Below are 19,661 nucleotides of genomic sequence, written 5' to 3' on the forward strand. Positions count from 1 at the left end.
ATATTTGGAATACATAATACCAATGCTCGGCATTTTCTTTAAAAGTTTTCTTCTTCTGGAAATCTCTAATTTGACAGAGAAGACTTCTAAGTAATCCTGAAGTCATTACACTCAACTACTAGAGTATCCTTCACTAACATTATTTATAATAATTAAATTGTGATCTCTTCCCGGAGAAACTATCCTTTCTGACTTTTACGACGGGTGTGAGTTATAGAAGTCCATTCTACGGCATGACTGAAGGCGACCTCTTGCTCGGTTGGAAATTATTCGAGCCAGGATTAATATGCACTACTGAGCGAGAAATAACCCTAAATGTACCTTTAGTGAGTTTTACATAACTAAAGAAATATTAAAATTATTACGACGGGAATCGTCATAAAAGATGTCAACAATTTCACCTTCCTATATTCCCCGAATGTAAATTAAACTTACAGATAAGAAGCAAATGAAACACGAGGGCATATTATGAAGTAGATTTCACGAACCATTTTCTGTAGACTAATAGCACGAAGAACAGGTGGTAGATGACGTTGTTTTGTGTATTTTAGAAGATATCTGGCTTGAACAACATCATCCAATTTACAGTAGAAATATGCCACCAAAGAGGATTCTTTAGGGTTGATAAGGTCCTCGTACATAGGGTTACAATACGTCCGCATTTATGCGGACACGTCCATATTTTCGAAGTTCAATGTAGCGTCCGCGTACATTTTTACGATTTCTTCTAATGTCCGCAAGTTTATTTTTGCGTAGTAACATCTTTTGATTTCAGTTTTCATCTCGTAACGCAGTAAGTTCCAAACATTTTTATATAGATTATTAAATTACACCGTTTGTTATTCGCTTACAATCGATCTGTTATGCTAGAAAACTGAAAATATAGATTTACATTGTCTACAGTCGATATGTCTATCTTTCTAGGTAGCTGAGAGATAGCTGCGATAGTGAAATGTTTGTTAGATAAAAAAAATTAAATTAATGATGAAAAGTATTTTGATCAATTTTCAAATTTAAAAAAATCAGAGCCTCATAAGGTGAAAAATATGAGTTGTGTAATAAGTTAGTGAATTACTGCGCAGTTCTTCTTTGCAGTGTCAGCCCATAATACTTGTATTGAGAGGTTGTTCTCCTTAACAGAGGCACAGCGGATAAAGGAGAGAGACGGACTCTTGGTTTTGTAAAATGGAACTATTAAAAAGATTCAATCCGGTGAGAAATATTTTATTTTGTTTATTTCTAATGTAAATATATGGCGATATTAAAACTTTGGCGTTTTTCGGTCTGTGCTCGTACGGTTCATTATTTGCACATGAGTGGCATTGCGCAATTCGTGGCCACACTGCCAAAGGTTTCTATGATGAAGACTGGGAGCTTCAGGTCGAAGGCCATGTGCATGGCCTTGCTACGGGAGGAAGCACAAAAATATCCGATATTCTAGCTATTGTCAAGCAAAGAGACCATGCATTCATATTCGATCTAATAGTAAGAATACGGCTAGAATTAATCAAACAACAGACAAAGAGCGTTAACTCATCCTCCCACATCGAACAAAAATACAAGGTTAACAACGTTTACGGTTAATCATTGGGTGCAATAAAGACTTTGCCAAAGTTAATTGTTGAGGTTTTTATTATTTGTCTTACGTCGCATCGACACAGACAGGTTTTATGGCGACGAATAGATAGGACTGGTAAGGAAGTGACCGTGGCCTTAAATATGGTACAGCCTCAGCATTTGCCTTGTATGGAACCACGGAAAGCTATCTTCCTGGCAGCCGACAGTGAAGTTCGAACCCTCTATCTCCCGAATGGCAGCTGATAGATACGTGACCCAAACTGCGAAACTAACTCACTCCCTTTGTTGGTTGAAAACTGGAGGAAATTTCAGTTCCAGGACGACTGCTTATCAGCGACTGCCGAGGCACCAATAACAGGGCCCGTTTTACTTCTGAGGAACCGTTGTTATGCTCATTTATTTCACTACACTTCGTCTTGCGGAAAGCCTTCTGACAAGGGAACATCGGCAATGGGTAGGTCGCCGATCGCGATGAAACTTGGAAAAACACATCGAGGTACACGTAAAAATGATTTCGGCATCAATTTTGGGTGCCAATATTCATTTTAGGGCTTTAACTATGGGGCCTAAAATTTGCGACATTTCAAATTCCGTGTGATCAGCGATGAATACCAATGCTAAGCTGGCACACTGCGTATCCGGAGACACGCCTCTGCACCTCCTCCCCTCCACGCTCCAATTGGTTCGCCACTGCACGTTTCCCTTCTCCCCGCGCTTGCCGGCCACTTAGCTGTCGAAGAAAACCGGTGCTACACTATGCGTAATCTATCAGCCTTTCTCATATCTCTCCTTTGTAATTTCCACATTGTATTAGTCAGTTTACGTTTTCTGAAATGTTTATGAAAACGTTTGCACCGGGCGAGTTGGCCTTGCGGTTAGAGGCGCGCGGCTGTGAGCTTGCATCCGGGGGATAGTGGGTTCGAATCCTACTGTCAGCAGCCCTGAGGGTGGTTTCCCGTGGTTTCCCATTTTCACACCAGCAAATGCTGGGGCTGTACCTTAATTAAGGCCACGGCCGCTTCCTTCCTACTCTTAAGCCTTTCCTATCCCATCGTCGCCATAAGACCTATCGGTGTCGGTGCTATGTAGAGCAATAACCAAAATGAAAGGATGGTGCCTGTTGTTAATTGTGTTTTGTTTCGGTTTTCTTTTCCCTATTTTTTAATGTTTCGAATAGACCAAAGATTGTTTTTGTTTGCTATCAGTTATTGACGGGGAACCACTGATCCTATTTCCTCCCCTCCAGGAACCTTACTGTCATGGTTGCGGCAGATCACTTTCCCTCTAAATGCTCTCAGTGCTCCGTATATGGGTCACTGGACAGAACACAGTGGGCGAGGAATGTGGGGGGTAAAGTAGAGAAGACTACAAACTGAACGATGAAAATGGTACTGGGTGCGCCAAGGAGTTTCCACTCAATATCTTCTAATTCCTCTTCTGTCCTGGAGGATGAGAATATAGAGATAAATAGGCTCGACACTACTGTGAACCACACACGTTTGTTTCCGTGTAGGAACACGTACGGAGATTTACATGATTTATTTGACTTAATTCCAAATACCTAGATGGAACATAGGGCCTCAATGAAATGTATACAGCGTGTTCTATCCACCGTCAAGACTTTTACTTCTTTCCATGACTTCTTGACAGTTATCTTCCACGTGATTTTCGGACTACCTCGGCACCTTGCTGATTCCAATCGAGTGTTTCTCGTGCGACATTTTCCTGTAGTCTTCTCAACATGTTAAAATTACGCCTCCATTTCCTCTAATTATCTGTTGCTGGATGGGAATCTGGCTTGTGGCGTGCGAAACGTCCTTGTTTGAGATGATCTTTGGCACTCATATTATCATTAGGAACCCCAGACAACGAATTATAAAGTTCTGTAGCCTTGTATTGATGTCATTAGACACTTTTCATGTCTAAAATCCAGGGTGGTTAAATTCCGTCACCACACCTAATTCCGTCCCCAGTTTGCACTGTTGGTACCTATTGATTAGCCGCATACACACGTGTAGTCTCACCCCGTTGTCTTGTTGTGAGACTTGGTTGTGTGCACCACGTTTAGTTTCCCAGTCCAAGGAGGATTTATTTTTCATGATGAGCTCAGTTAGCGTATCATTCAGATGAAGGAGCCTGTTATTCCTAGAGTGAACACTGATATGTGTATGAAATACTGGACTGCATTTCAGTCGTGTGTAGTTCCTGGCGTATAATCGCTACAGTGAGGTGGTTGGTGAGAGTTACTGTAGCGGCCATTACAATAAATCGGGCAATGTTCCTAATTACGTCCCCGCTCCACTTTATTTGTTATTTATGAAGTCTGTTATTATTTTCAGATGAGAACACGCAAGCAGTGAGATAAAGAGTCTATGAAAAAGCCTGTTAAGGCAGTGAGTGGCAAGATAATGGGTTATAAACGTGCAACTGAAGCGTTTAACATCCCATGGGCGCTTATGTCAAATATTGACTACCTTACGTCATACCAGTTTCATTCTAACTTGCCCGTATGTGGAGAATATATTCAGTAATTGGCCTATATATACCAATTTCTTCCGCCTGTTGTCATTTCCCTCATTTTGCCTAGTACGCCTCATTTGGTCTCTGCCATTGGTTTTTGCAGTTTCCCTATAACTGCATAGCCTTCGGTGGTGCTATTTGAGGATCCAACCAGCCTCTGGGCTGATGACCTAACAGACAGACGTACCGATTTCTAGCCTTGTCCATAATATTCCTGAATACATTACAAGTTTGACATTCGAGTCGAATAATCTGAGTTATGCTTTTCTGCGAATGGGGGTGAAGGGAAGCCTCCATATTAATCGTAAATGGGAAAACGCTCCTTTTCGTTTATTAACATGACTCATCACGCCTAAAAAATCGCCTCCATCCTAACTGACCAATTTCCCAGATGTCAGAATTCCTCTACCTCTCCTATATCTAATTTTATGTGGTTGACATTAATTGGTTTCGATCACTAAGCTGATCTACTTGAACGGAGGAGTCTCCAATTGACTGGCAAGTGAGTGTTGGAGAGTAGCAGCTGCTGTACCGCGCATCTCATGCTCCATTGACCATTGATTTATTGACGTTAGCTTTGTGCTCACTCCCATCCCTCACTTAACAATAATTGGCCATTGTATGAGGCTCATTGCTGCCTCTCATTCCGAAAGCCCTCCAATATAGCAGGAACTCTTTGTGAGTGAAGGATTAGAGCAATTTTCAGCCAACAGGCAAAATACAGGAAAATGCATGTGAACAGGTATAAGCATTTCGTCACTGGAACAACATTCATATAAAACTCATTTCCGAGAGAAGTATTTCCTAGAGAATTCTAGTCCATAAGGAGTGGGATTTATTTCAGTAAACTAAGGGCAAGGTGTCACAAAATGAATTCACCGCAAACCAATCGTCATAACTGACCTCATTCGTGTGATATGATGAGCTATTGTCGTGCGCGGTGTTTTGGCACATGAATCAAATGACGACCTTAGCTCGCAATGACACAGTGCCTCGTTTATCTTCGTATACGCAATTAGATTCCCTTTGGAATAAAATTTCTTGCAATACACACTCTAGGGAACTAGAGACATGTACTGTTGGCGAACAATGCTGTCTGCATTTCTGTATGACGCTGGAATTGTTGAATACAGTTTATTTTCATCGGTATTCACTATTCATTCTGCAGTAGAAGCGGTTTCGCGGTATTGTCGAGGAGAGATTGAAAGCACATGCAGACATCGTTTTAGATCAGGACCTCTCAAGCGCCCAAAATCTCACGCGTGCAAACGAGGCGCAGAGGCTCCGTACACTGTGCATCGGTCCGACTCGGCTCAATTCGGCTCGACTCGGATGGTGTAGTGTGCTGCGGGCGACGAGGCGTTCGGTGATCGACGGTTTTTTATCTGTGAAATAGATAGGCACAAGACAACAATATAACAATGGAGCAACCTGCTTGGAAGAAAGCAAGGACGTCCGAAAGTCCATTTCAGTCAAACTGGAACCTTCCGTATTTTTTCTCAGTCGTGGCGAAAAAAACAATATTTATGTGATCTTCAAAAGGATCTATTTTTCAATACAAATGCTGTACTCGAATTCTAGCAGCAGGAATATTTTCCTAGGCTGCATCGAGAAGCGGCTATGTCTATTTCTATGTCTGGTTCCACATGCATATGTGAAAGTTTTATTTTCCTGTTTTGACTCGTAAGAAAACCAAGTTGCTTGCGAGTATTTCTGAGTGTAATTTAAATTAAGCTCCTAGAATTGCTGTCAGCCGATCCAATGTTCCGGACATTACTGGTATAATTGCAAAGGAAAAGGAAAAGAAGAGCTAGAGAAGCTAAGGTGACGAAGTTGGAGACAGGCCGAACGGGTGAGACAGGTGTAGGGAAAGAGAAGTGGGGGTTTGTACTCTGGTCAAGCTAGTGAAGTCGTCGACTGCACCTTGCGCCGTGCAGAGCACCCGCGCATGTGCCCTGAGAAGCCCTGTTTTAACTGGCAATTGCTGCAACAATGACGTTTTGAAAATTGAATCCAAGTTCAAGGGTAGTGACAGCAACAGTGAGAGTTACTGAAGTGAGCAGAATATTGAAGAAAGTGAGGGTGAAATTGCCGCGCCAGGTTTTCCGAACGCTCACGGCAGGTGACAAAAAAAGGAACCGTAGTGATTGGACATTGGAAAAAAAAAGACGATAATGCTGATATATATCTATTTCGTGGATACAGCGGTGTTTCAGTGATACTTACGGAAATTGTATAGTCCGCCCACCGTCCGAAATTACGATATTTTTAGAGTACACGGATCCGCTCTTTTTGAAATATTTCAAATGAAACATTTGTACCACAGCCAGCAGTCACTTAAGGAATGAAGAAGGGGTAATTCATAACCTTCAATAGCATGAATACGAAATTTGAGTGAATTATCTGCATTGGTTTTTATTTTATGAATGCTTTTGTGCGACGGGTACGCTCAAACTACGGGCGGGCTAATTAAATCTGATTCCACAGTCAACAATGTGGTCATTTATTGTGACTTGAATGGGGGAATTACGAACGTCACCACTTTGGACGGCATACGAAGGCCCTAGAGAGCACTGCATCATCTATTCATGATGTTCCAGGGATTTCATGGAAATCAGAGGTGTAAGAAGTTGCCGGGGTGAATGGTTGGACAATGAAATGACCCTTTTTATGTGTGTTAAAAATGTGATAGATAGAAAGTCTGAATAAAAAGCAACAAATGAGATTGTCAGATCTGATAACAATAGCGGACTATAGGTCCAAAAATCAGGTACAAGAAAAACTGCTGGAGGCTTTACGTCGCACCGACACAGATAGGTCTTATGGCGACGATGGGATAGGATAGGCCTGGGAGTTGGAAGGAATCGGCCGTGGCCTTAATGAAGGTACAGCCCCAGCATTTGCCTGATGTGAAAATGGGAAACCACGGAAAACCATCTTCAGGGCTAACGACAGTGGGATTCGAACCTACTATCTCCCGGATGCAAGCTCACAGCCGCGCACCTCTACGTGCACGGCCAACTCGCCCGGTGTACAAGAAAAAGAGAAAATCATCAACACTATAATTTACAAGAGATGAGCTATAAGGTTCTACACCGGTACACTTTCATAATCGCATGATTGCTCCACTAATTTACATCCTAGGAGACAGAGCTCTAAAAGTCTCGCAGAGGCACAAGCTTCCTACAAGGTTAAGCCTGACAAACTTCAAACAATGTACTTGCAGTATCGTATGCTCAACAGTTTGTTACACACTGGTCTATAAACCATTACAAATAAACAGAGGCAATGAGTGTCAATTCTAAATGGCTTTAATGTAAAAAAGGAAGGTATAATATGAATGGCCATAAACAAAAGGCTAGGACGCGAGACACTTGCACTCCTTTTTGGAAAAACTCCTAAAACCCTAACTGGGCGTATAGCCCGAAGTTGCATAGGCTAATTATAAGCTTATTCAACAGAGGGGTGACAAAACGAGAAATATTAAATCCCAAAAGCGTGTTAAGAATTTATAGGTTTAGAAAATTTTAGTCACCCCATAAGTTTACATATTTCCCAGAAGTAGAGGAAGACTGTGTACTATTTGATGAATTGCAGTTCTTATCGACGTGTGTGAATGACCCACATTTGGAACATCCTTGAGAAGACGACGTTTCTTTGATAGGTCCGTTCGTTTTTAATAGAGGGCACTTCTTTCTTAGATGATCTGCCGACCCACACGCATAACATCTGTAACTTCCAGTCATGTCTTATTCCGGAAGGTAATAATTACGTGTGGCTATCTCTAGCCGAGTCCTCCAACGAGGGTGGGCGGCATCTGCCATGTGTGGTGGAGGATAGTCTTACGTGTGGTGTGTGAGTTGCAGGGATGTTGGGGACAACACAAACACCCAGCCCCTGGGCCATCGGAATTAACCAATGAAGGTTAAATTCCCCGACCCGCCCGGGAATCGAACCCGGGACCCTCTAAGCCGAAGGCCAGTACGCTGACCATTACGGCCAACGAGTCGAACCTTCAGAAGCTGAGAGTGTCCGACACTTATACTAACTAGGAAAGTATTTGGGCTCGAACAAACGCATTTACACCTCAATCCCGTGAGCGATCACTTCAGGGTCCCTTCGTGCAAACTCCTGCGGTCGTCCACTAGAGGCCTCTGTATGCCTTGCCACACTCGACCTTTGCCTGCCGCTACGTCAGGCGAGACCCTCCAAATGTCTTCGTAGATGCAAGTGTGAGCGGGAAGATGACAAAAGAACATCTGGAGACGTTCTTCGGTCAGTTTTTAATCCACATTTGCCGAGAAAGTCACTACCACTTTGTGGTTCCTGGTCTGGACATAAAGATGAACAAGTACTACTGGAAGCATCTGGAGGAAATGATGTACATTTAAAAACCATTCCACCTAATATTACAAAATATGCACAACCTGCGAACGTGTATATCTTCAGGCAATATAAAGTACCGTATATAAAACCACGTTCCTATAACATCCAACCCAACTTACACGACAGATTATTTATCATGAAATTGCATTCTATCTTTTAAAAATAATTATCTGCGGACATATATCGACCGATACTTCGTTGTGCGTGGCAGAACACTGTCTACGATACGGTGGACAACTTCAAAAGTGTTATCGACGTGACGCGTCCTCAGTGACACCATTCTCTAGGCGTTGCCATTCTGCTCTCAAACTATTGGCTTAGATCCCGGCTGAGGTCAATGGTATTTGTTACGGAGTTTTGTGGATTTGCAGAGGTGAAAGAAGGTGCGGGCTGGAATAGGTCTTAACTACAAGATTAAAGTTAATTTAAAACTTTAACAAGGTTATATTTTCTTTTCAAAATCAACAGATAACAACGGTTAACAATTCTCACTAGATGAAATAACAAAGAACACTCAGGTACAATGCAAATTTACAAATTCTGGGCTACGAGCCCCAAAGTCTGAGTCCTCGACTCACAACCACAAATATCAAAGGGCACAAGACCCTTAATTACATGGAGCTCATGCTCCCGCTTAGTAGTATCAAGCCTCATAGAGGCACTTTCCAAAGAAACCAGAAAGAGCTGACCTGCTCTCAATTTTATAAGCACAAACAACTTTACTTCGACCTGGCCTCAAGGCACACCAAGAAACAGGGGTATTTGATACCCAACCTACAGGGCCTTTACATGAGGAAAATAAAACATCAGGTTAAGTTACTGGCCCATAATACAAAATTGAATGGAGGCGAAGCTTGCACTCCTAATACACTTTTAAAACCTACTTGGCACTAGGCCGCTTACGCAAGAGCTAATCCCATACTAAGGAGGTGACACGTATAAGAAAACTTTATTACATTAAGAAGAGAAGGAAAACGGTTATGAAAACGTAGTCACCTCCAAACAATATGAGTGGGAGCTCGAGAGGGTTAGGCACTCTCCATCCCAATTTGTAGTTAAAGAGACGGAATTTTCACCAATTTTTTTTTACATTTTAAAGGTAGGTTACATGAGAAAAGATTCGAACCTGCCCCGAGGGTTAAACTGCTGAGCTAGCAAGAAATAAAGTTATTAAACGGCCATTACCTTGTTGATGAACTGCTGCCCGAAGAAAGAGGCGCTACCCGCCCCCTGCTACATAATCACACACTACGCAAGATGTCGATGAAGTGGCCAGGAGACCAGAAAATCAGCAGTTTTTATACCCTCGCGGAAAATTCGACGTTTCATGAATGATTACAACCCGCCCAAAAAATTTTATTGGATAACAGCAAAAACTAATACACAAAACGAGGAAGAAACACCTTATTGGTGGAAAATTAATTACAGAAATTCCTGATTGGCTACATTCAAAACAGGCGGAAAGTAAGGATTATATTGCCAACCTACAACTGACAGAGCAAAATTTAGTTAAGACAAAACTTATGAATACAAAATTTCATCAAGAAAGTACATTCCTTTACACCAGAGTGCGTTATCATAGTTTTGGTAGAGACATCTGTTAGAGAATGTCCAAATTTCTTGATACGGAGCAAACAAACACAAATCGAAATAGACACAGTTCAGAACACTTCCAAATTGCCGAATAGTGACATCTTCCGGGAAACCGTCGAGTTAATACAGTTTGTTAAAGTTCAGGCTTTCTCCTGTAGAGGAGTTTCAACTGGCGCAATATTTGAATTAGCGGCGTGGAGGTGCACCACCCGGTACAGCATTAAAGGGTGCTTAAACGCAATATTTCTTTGTCATTACATTCTAGCAAGTTACGGAAAACGTGTGGAACAATCTTCGAAAACTTCAGGGTTTGAAATGTTCACTATCAGATAGTACGTACGGTAAACAAATACCATTATTATCTTCAAATTGTAATTAGTCTGGCTTCTTCGATAGGCGTAGTGGCCTTTCATTGAGACGGTCTCGGGCTCGATTTCCCGTAGATCCGGGGACTGTAGCCGCTTTTAATAAATTCTTGGGCTCCGTAATCGGTGTTTTTGTTGATGACGATAATGATGATAAAGTTGGTAATGACTGTTGTTTTAAGGGGCCAAATATCGAGGTCATTGGCCCCCCCCCTGGGTGTTTTATCTTCGTCTAAATACACACATTTATCTACGAATAGCACGTCACTCAGCCAACCACCATAGAAACACGCAATATTAAATATTTTGTTGGCGTCAGGAAGGGCATCCGACTGCAAACCTGTTACAGATAGATGGAGTAATTGGAAAACGCCGGGAAGAAGAAAAATTAATTCCATTAGAAATTAGATTTCCAGGTGATTTGTAACAACAATGAAGGCATTGCAGGTCGATCTGAATTGGAGAGAAGTGTTATAGAAAACGTTTTTTGCTAGGGGCTTTACGTCGCACCGACACAGATAAGTTTTATGGTGACGATGGGATCGGAAAGGCCTAGGAGTTAGAAGGAAGTGGCGTGGCCTTAATTAAGGCACAGCCCCAGCATTTGCCTGGTGTGAAAATGGGAGACCACGGATGTGTTAGAAAACTGCGAGGTGTATGGAATGCCTTAGTTGTTAAAATAACAAAAAAAGTGCTATAAAATGTGTTGATATAAAACACAATCTCCGTAATGTTGATATGTTTCGTAACTCTCCTATATATTAAATGCATAGTGAACTAACTACTACATGTTCGTAACAAATGTAACAAAACAAGGTTTTGTGGTTCCCCGGTCTGATAAGCTGATGCGACACCACTCTACCCGCTGCTGGATAGGAATTCTCACGGGAAATACCATGCAAATGTTTGAGCTTCCAGCTTACCTGCGTCTAAGTGAAACGTGCAAGTAGGCGGTTTATCTCCATAGAACGGGCTGTCATTCCTAATTTGCATGTGTTGTACTCAATAGACATCATTCTACCGTAACACATTTATTAACATGTTAAAACTAGATTATATATTTATCTGTCATATGCTCTTACAAGCTTCATTAAGACAAAACTTCAATACCGTCTGGATTATAAATGACGATGGTGAAATTGAATCTTAAATACATCATACTTTAGGAGTGAGTCAATATGTCACGCAAATAGAAATTCCTACAGCAGGGTGCAGCAAGGTTAAGTTTACACACGCGCATAGGAAAATGAACTCAACGAAAATCGTTCTAATAATAACGTTATTTGCTTTACGTCCCACTAACTACATTTACGGTTTCCGGAGACGCCCGCAGGAGTTCTTTTACTTGCCAGTAAATCCATCGACACGAGGCTGACGTATTTGTTGTTGTTTCATTTTCTTTGTTTTACGTCGCACCGACACAGATAGGTCTTTTGGCGACGATGGGATAGGAAAGGCCTAGGAAGTAGAAGGATGCAGCCGTGGCCTTAATTAAGGTACAGCCCAGGCATTTGCCTGGTGTGAAAATGAGAAACCACTGAAAACCATCTTCAGGGCTGCCGACAGTGGGGCTCGAACCCACTATCTCCCGATTACTGGATACTGGCCGCTGACTGAGCCGGGATCGAACCTGCCAAGTAGGGGTCGGAAGGCCAGCGCCTCAACCGTCTGAGCCACTCAGACAGGGGAAAATTGTTCTGATGGACTGCATATAAATATGTGGCTGGGAGGCGTGATCCGCCTTAAGGGAAATAATGGATAGGAAAAGCGTTGTCATATTCGCGATTTCGGCACAGCGGCGACACTTTATGACGTAATAAATCTGAAAATATGCATTCACTTATGCCCTAAAAACCTTGAAATATGACACAAAAGGTATAGAATATTGTCAGAAAATTATACAGTTCACATTAATGTTCGTATTTCCGAATAATTTTTTCGGAAATATGGTGTACTTTACAAGAAAATATCGATGTAAAATAAAATATTTCCAGTCTGTCAAACTCACAATTTGAGCATAAATTATAACACTATTAAAATTACTCACTATTATACCAAGAACCGAGCTCGATAGCTGCAGTCGCTTAAGTGCGGCCAGTATCCAGTATTCGGGAGATAGTAGGTTCGAACCCCACTGTCGGCAGCCCTGAAAATGGTTTTCCGTGGTTTCCCATTTTCACACCAGGCAAATGCTGGGGCTGTACCTTAATTAAGGCCACGGCCGCTTCCTTACCACTCCTAGCCCTTTCCTGTCCCATCGTCGCCATAAGACCTATCTGTGTCGGTGAGACGTAAAACAACTAGCAAAAAATATATATATACAAATAATACTTATTCATATTATCACCAAACTCTCCACCATTAACAAGTTTACGTAAAGTAAAAAATACTGTACATATATACCCATGATCTAAGTAATTTGATAGAATCTGAGGATGTTCTGGTAGAGCGAAACATGCCATTCCTTTTATGACAGTGAGTACCTATTTTTTAATGTTATGATGTTATAATTTATATTGTAGTTGTTTGTTTGACAGACTGGGAAGATTTTATGTTACATTTAAATAAGTCGACGCTGGAATGTAAGGCTTCCACCTCAACAAAAAGAAAAGAAAACATTATTTAACAATATGAAGAAAAATCTCTAAATTTCATACTACTTTCTCCCATGAACACAAACACCGACTTCTCACTCCATTCTCCTTTACAAGGGTAAATTGCAAGGTTAATTTTCTTCCCTTTTCAGTTGGCTATATGTAGATAATGTACCGTACGTGGTCAGCCTGTTGACTTGTTATAGATAACGCAGAAGCCTGTAATGTTCAGTTATGCATCCATGATAAGAAGAATAGGACTGTGCTGTGCTTACATTAAGATCTGAGTATGGATTATAATTTGTGTCGAAATTGTGTGTTCGACTGATTGGAAATATTTTATGTTACACCATTGCCATTTGTCCCTACATTCCCTGAAATATTGCTCATTATCCAACCTTCATATCTACGAATCTGATTAAATTGGGAGAATGACGAAAACAGAAAAAAATAGAATTTACAAAAAGGAAACTAAATTCCTCGCCCCGATTTTTCTTTACAAGCATATCAGAATTTCATTATATGGCCTATTTTGTGAGTAAACGTTCCCTCTTCACAACTGGTAATGAACTAAAACCAGGTAGCCTGAATCGTTCTTGACTCATGTAATAGCCGTCCTACACAAGTAATCAATTGTAATAATAATGTTAAGGGTTTTACATCACACTAACTACTTCCTCTTCTTCTTCTTCTCCTTCTGTTTACCTTCCAGGGTCGGTTTTTCCCTCGGACTCTGCGAGAGATCCCACCTCCACCGCCTCAAGGGCAGCTCAACGTGATACAACTGTGGAGAATGACCAGTACCTCGCCTAGGTGTCCTCACCTGCTATGCTGAACAGGGGCCTTGTGAAGGGATGGGAAGATTGAAAGGGACAGGCAAGGAAGAGGGAAGGAAGCGGCTGTGGCCTTAAGTTAGGTACCATCCCGGCATTTGCTTGGAGGAGAAGTGTAAAACCAAGGAAAACCACTTCGAGGATGGCTGAGGTGGGAATCGAACCCACCTCTACTCAGTTGACCTCCCAAAGCTGAGTGGACCCAGTTCCACCCATCGTACCACTTTTCAAATTTCGTGGCAGACCCGGGAATCGAACCCGGGCCTCCGGATGTGGCAGCTAATCACCACACCACATAGGCGGACATCACACTAAGTTCTCTTTATAATTCTCGGAGGCACGGAGGAGCCAGCATTTTGTCCCATAGGAGTTATTTCAAGTGCCATGAAATATACCGATACGAGTCTGGGGTATTCGACCAACTTCACCGGAATGAGCTGTGGTCGATCCCAACATCTTGGACTCAGAGGACCAGAGTTCTGCGGTCTGAGCCACTGCGCCTATTGTAATAAACTTATGGGGCTGTAGTTACAGACCGAGCAAGTGGCTGCACGTTTTCGGTCACGTAGCTATCAGCTTGCATTCGAATGATCATGGGTTCGAACCACACTGTAGGCAGCACTGAAGATGGTTTTCCGTGGTTTCACGTTTTCACCCCAGACAAATGTACCTTTAGTAAGACCACGGCCGCTTCTTTCCTAATCCTAGCCCTTTCCTCTCCCATCGTCAACATAAGACCTACCTGTGCCAGTGCCACGTAAAGCAAATTGTAAAATAAAATAACATAAAATAAAATAAAATAAAATAAAATAAAATAAAATAAAATAAAATAAAATAAAATAAGATGTATTTACTATACTTTACGTATGTCATAGAGATATTCCACCGGAGGATTAGCTAAAGAACTTAAAAGAAATGTCTGTAACATTGGGAGGAGAAACTATGGAATAACGAAGCGTGCAAGGGTATGCATTCACCAAGAAGGAATTTTAACCCTTCGTGCGAAAAAGTGTTCAAGTGTCAATAATGTAAGAGTGCGTTTTCGCGAATTGTATATCTCGAAAAACAATATTGCATCCACTGGAAAATTAGACTACAAAAGTGAACAATATGCAGTAATAGGTTTTCACGAAACAAACCAGAAAATAACCAACATAATAATGCTCTTCCGGACCTGCTCACCTGATGAGCTAAAATGAGCATTATCCCTGCAATTGCAGGTGGTCATAGCTCTTAGGGGATTCATACGGCTATTTATTTATTTATTTATTTACGTGCTAAATGTGTATGAATTTCGGAGTACAGTAAGAAATCTGTTGCTATCCCTCATATGAAATCGATATTTTTGCGACAAAGGAAAATGACTCCCTTTCTCCTACTCCATATTCTCCACATTGCTCTGGAATTCAGATGAAGTACCCTCAAGTCGTGCCCAAATGAAAGAAAGAAGTTAGAAGTTGGTTAGATGACTTCAAGGTTGCGGAAGGGAATCATACAAGATGTTGCCGACATTTTTTGTCATATTTATGATACATCTGCCGACATTCATCATTTACTTCATAATCTAGAGGGATGCTGAAAATTATTCTATGCAATTTGGAGTTAGTGATCAGGAACACCAATATCAATTGTTATCTATAGGTCTCGGAAGTTGAAGTCATATTACACTGTCTATAAATGACCTATAAAAAGATCTACAAATATCCAGAAAAAACGTAAAATTGTTAAAAAGGACTTAATAATGCGATCCAAATTCATTTCTAATTTTAGTTTTAATTACATATTTAATGAAGGAATATCATGTTTAAAAATGCAAAATTTTGGTGGCATGCAATATACAGTGCAAATATACATATACTTCAATTTAACAAAATTTTAAAAAATTGAAATCCGTGTTCATTGAAAATGGTACATGCACAATATAGAATGAAATGTCTTTTTCCACCTAGAATGAATTCAGCGAACAAGAAATCTACATCCTGGAGAAAGAAATTGAAATGAGTACAACTGAAATCATATTTGGCTTAACCACACTAGGGTTACAGAAATTGGAATTCGGAAACCTCACATCAGTTGGCTTTGCAATATTTGACAAGAGTCATCTCCAGGTTCTTAGGTATAAAGGATCGTCGGTTTTCGAACAGCACTTCTCTCCACATCAAAGGAAGTTCAGGGCACGGCTTTACGGTACATCTTCTGAATTCCAGAACAACGAGGAGAATATGGAGGAGGAGAAAGGGAGTTTAAAAACCCTCATAAAATTTTTCTCCTTTCAATATTTCAATTATCTTGCACATAATTTGATAAACCTAATTGTTTCAAGCTTAATTTTATTTTTCTTCTCATTTTCATTTCATGGATGAATTTTGATTCCAACTGAGAATGGGCTGTACAAATGTAGTTCAAAGAAGGATAACTTGCAAACAAAAGCCGTTAAAACTTAAAAAATGGCCTGAAGACCTATAAGAAAGAAAACGCAAAAAAAAAAAGGCAAAAAAGGGACTCAATGACCCACATTGAACATATATTATGTTAGGCTTCGTCTTCGGACACTCAAGAAAAGAAAACAGACTTCCCTCAACTTCCGAGCCCTAGTTGTCAATTAAAGCATGTCTAATGACGCCGACTCGTTGACGACAGTTTTCCTCAAATTATTGCGGGACAATCACTGGCCAGTCCAGAGGAACGAGAAGCTATTGCCACGCCAGTAGACAGTCGGTTAAAACAAGCGAAGTGGCAAGAAAACATACAGTACTCGGCTGTCACGTTCACACGGCGCACCAACTGTCCCGACAATACTGAGATCCGCGTGGTGGAGATTGCAGCTGGGCCCAGTTGGTTGTCCTCAGTCTACTCCTGGAGACAATCGATTGCCTGGACAATTGTGAGGGCAATTGACTAGACAACTGGACCGAAGTATTCACATGTAGCCAATGATTGTAAACCAGTCAAGTGCCTCCTGACAATTGGCTCATCAACTGGTATCGTGTAAACTAGGCTAAATACCTATGGAAAAAATGGAATAATTTGTTCTTGTGCATCGCACACTGTCTCTTGACACTGAAATGGGGTGTTAGTGGATACACGAAAGAAGTGTCTCTCACTATGCTGTACATTCACATAGATATGTTCTTTAGCCATGTGTTACTGCACAAAACTACGGTGTACTACTTCACAACGTTGAACTCACTCATCCACACTGTCGGATTATTTCTCGAGTAACGAGCATCATTATCATAAGTAAGATGTTGTAAAAGGAACAACATCAAGAGCGGAATATTAGTGGGGTCGGTACACTATTTCTAGGAGATTAATGCAGATGGATGATAATGTGATAATTTTTTGTTTATTTCAAGCCCTGGTTCGTAACATAATAATAATAATAATAATAATAATAATAATAATAATAATAATAATAATATTAATCGTCTCTTTGCCTATTAGCAGGTTTTCGCATGGATTTTCAAAACCGATCCGTCTTCTGCCATCCTTTTATCGAGTATCTTCAATTACTGTTCACACTGTCCATCATCTGATACCTCTTTCTCCCTCTCAACCTCCTCCCTGAAACTTTTCCCTCCAATGCATGTCTGGGTTAATGAACCTAACAAATTCCTCTTTCTCTTTGATTGGTTTCTAGTATTGTCCTTTTTTTACCTACTCTTTCCAATTCTACATCATTATTTAATTTGGTTAGCCAGCTGATCTTCTCCATTTTTCTCCATACCAACATTTCAAAAGATTTCAATCTAATTTCTTCCTCCCTTCTCAAAGTCCAAGTCTCAGACCCATTTCACTAACCTCTTCCTAAGGTCCATATTCGGTGGCCCACACATCAGTACCCTTTGCTTCCTGTATGCTTCCTTAAACATTGCAATCCTGCTCTTCACTTCATCCCAATAATACAGATCACTTCTGATTGTGTTTCCTAAATACCTGAATGCAGATCTTTCTTTTTATCTTTCATTCTTAATCTGTTTACCCGCCAAGGTTGGCTTTTCTCTCGGACTCAGCGAAAGATCCCACCTCCACCGCCTCAAGGGCAGTGTCATGGAGCGTGAGACTTTGAGTCGAGGGATACAAGTGGGAAAGAGGAACAGTACCTCGCCCAGGCGGCCTCACCTGAACAGGGGCATTCTAGATGGATGGGAAGATTGTACGGGATAGACAAGGAAGAGGAAAGGAAGCGCCCATGGCCTTAAGGTAGGTACCATCCTGGCATTTGCCTTGAGGAGAAGTGGGAACCACGGAAAACCACTTCGAGAATGGCTGAGGTGGGAATCGAATCCACCTCTACTCAGCTGACCTCCCGATGATGTGTGGATACCGTTCCAGCCCTCGTAACAATTTTAAAATTTCGTAGCAGAGCGGGGAATTGAACGCGGGCCTCCGGGTGTGGCAGCTAATCACGCTAACCACTACACCACAGATGGGGATATCCTCACCTGAGAGAACTATCTTTCCTATTACATTCTTCTCCTTGCCTTACTCTTTTTTCTGTCAATTTTCGTACCAATGATTTCACACGATCTACTCAATGTTTCCAGCATGATATTCACCATTTTCTAAGTTTCTGATAGGGGCACCATGTCATCAACAAATACGATGCATTCCATTTTCTTTTCGTAAGATCATTTTATAGTTTTCCTACTCTTAATTTTCCTTCTTTTCGTCAGCTTATTTCGAACCCTAGGTATTACAATCACTCGTTGTTTTCCTCTTCTACTACTCTTATTCTGTCGCCGGCGGGTTAACTTCAACTTTATCCTAGAGTATGCTTATTATCGCGTCTATGACCAATAAAATTTACCGAGAGATGACAGCATGAATCTGCAGTGACTGCTGATTTATCAAATTAGATCTTCTGTTTTTGTTCCGCATTCGATCGTAAGCCAAGTAGATGGTTACTTGCATGCACTGATGTAAAATTTCTGTGATAATCTATGTAACTACTACTACTACATAATAATAATAATAATAATAATAATAATAATAATAATAATAATAATAATAATAATAACTTTTTTTGATAGTTGCTTTACGTCGCACCGACACAGATAGGTCTTACGGCGACGATGGGACAGGAAAGGGCTAGGAGCGGGAAGGAAGCGGCCGTGGCCTTAATTAAGGTACAGCCCCAGCATTTGCCTGGTGTGAAAATGGCAAACCACGGAAAACCATTTTCAGGGCTGCCGACAGTGGGGTTCGAACCTACTATCTCCCGATTACTGGATACTGGCCGCACTTAAGCGACTGCAGCTATCGAGCTCGGTAATAATAACTTTAATCCTATGGCTTTAGCTATCAGGTGCAGGTATGCTTATTCCACTCTACGCTTCCTGTGCGTCAATTTCGACGTTCTGCTTTATTATACCAGATGACGGAGATTTTAGATCTCTGTTGGGCAATTTATTATTGAATCTTTATTGTTCATAGTATTTTTAAGTGGTTTAACGTCACACTAACTAACATACGTTTTCGGCAGCAATGGGATTAGGTTGGGACTGGGGCGAAGCGACCGTAGGCTTAATTCAGCTACAGCGCCATCATTTTCCTGGCGTGAGAATGGGAAACCGTGGAAAAACATATTAATGATTGCCGACTGTGAGGTTGGAACCCACTATCTTCCGATGCATGCTCAATGCTACGTGGCCGTACCACGCACCGAACTCGCTCAGTGCGTTTTGAATGAGAATTTTGGATATATATATATCCTCAAACCGCATGGCACTACAGCCCTTGAAGGGCCTTGGCCTACCAAGCGACCGCTGCTCAGCTCGAAGACCTGCAGA

The sequence above is a fragment of the Anabrus simplex genome, chromosome 2 (genome assembly GCF_040414725.1).
Source record: "Anabrus simplex isolate iqAnaSimp1 chromosome 2, ASM4041472v1, whole genome shotgun sequence".
NCBI classification, from domain to species: Eukaryota; Metazoa; Arthropoda; class Insecta; order Orthoptera; family Tettigoniidae; genus Anabrus; species Anabrus simplex.